Here is a 1460-nt window from a genome sequence, read left to right as displayed (position 1 = left end):
ATATATACGACGGACTTCTTTCAGTTTCCGTCTAATTAATCCACTCACAAGGCTTTGGTCAGCCCGAAGCTATAGTAGAAGACACTTTCCCAAGGTGTCACGCAGTGGGACTGAACCCGGAACCATGTGTTTGGGAAGCAAGCTTCTTACCACTCAGTCACTCCTGCGCCTATATATGAACCCTGAGAACATTCAGAACCAGAGATAAGGAAACCATGATGATCCTTTGGAGAACATTCGTCCTCAGCCGCCTGGATTACTGCTCCCATCTATGGTCACCCAACCGTGTAAAATTAACAGCGGACCTTGAAGCAATCTAGCGAAACTTTACAAAGCTACTGGAAAAGGCTGAAACAGCTAAGACTCTACTCCCTGGAGCGAAGGTAGGAGTGGTATGCAGCAATATACATCTGGAAGATCCTGGAAGGAATTGTGCCAAATTTTGGCACTGAAAGATACACCAATGCCAGAACGGGTCGACACTGCACAGTGCCAAAGATCCCAGCAATGCCATCGCGCTTCAGGACCAATTTTGCAACAGCCTGGGTTTCAGGGACCCACAGCTTTTTGATATTCTCACAAAGAGCCTGAGGAACCCGCACAAAGTAGGTGTAGGTGTTTGTAAATCAAGGCTGGACCTGTTCCTGTCGAGAGTCCCAGATGAACCTACCTCACGGCAAAAGGTGCAAATGAGGGTAGCTCCACCAAACTCCATTCTTCATCAAGTGCCACATATTAGAGGAGGCTCTCAGTAATAACAGTATAGCAAAACGGCGGTGCTCCAGCATGGCTACAATATATATATATATATATATATATATATATATAGTAGAAGCAACAGAGTGACTCAAGGGCACAGAGTACCGTGCGTTAACACTTATCAAACCTATATATATATTATCCGAATTTTATTGTTAAGTATCCATCAGGGCTGGTCTTACCAGTCGGTCTCACGTAAAGAATACAACAGAGTGTTAAGTAACAATCCAATTATATAACTCTACGCTCATCAGAGGTAGCCGATATTGAAGGGAATATAAACACGCGCGCGCGCGAGAAAGTGAACAAAAGAACGAAACATTTTCGCCTATTCTTGACGAGCCAACGACACTTCGAATTATTAATAAATATATCAGTATGGGAAATGAACGTTAAATGATGATGATGATGATGATATATATCGGGACCATCGAAAAAATGCTATGAAAATGACCGTTAAAACAAAGGGAAATTACTGTGTGATTGACCGTTATTAAGACAAAAGAGCTATTAGAATGACCGCTAGGTAAGGGGAGGGAGTAAAGGTAAGGGGATAAAAATGTCCATAGTAATCGCGTAATTGTCACATGATATTTACAGATAAATTCCTCTATTTACATAATATCGATGTCTCATTCTTTTGTTGTCTTGCCATTTCTATATCTATATATATATATATATATATATATATATATATATAT

Source organism: Octopus bimaculoides, chromosome 3, assembly GCF_001194135.2.
Source record: "Octopus bimaculoides isolate UCB-OBI-ISO-001 chromosome 3, ASM119413v2, whole genome shotgun sequence".
NCBI classification, from domain to species: Eukaryota; Metazoa; Mollusca; class Cephalopoda; order Octopoda; family Octopodidae; genus Octopus; species Octopus bimaculoides.
Note: the sequence above shows the minus strand (reverse complement) of the source record.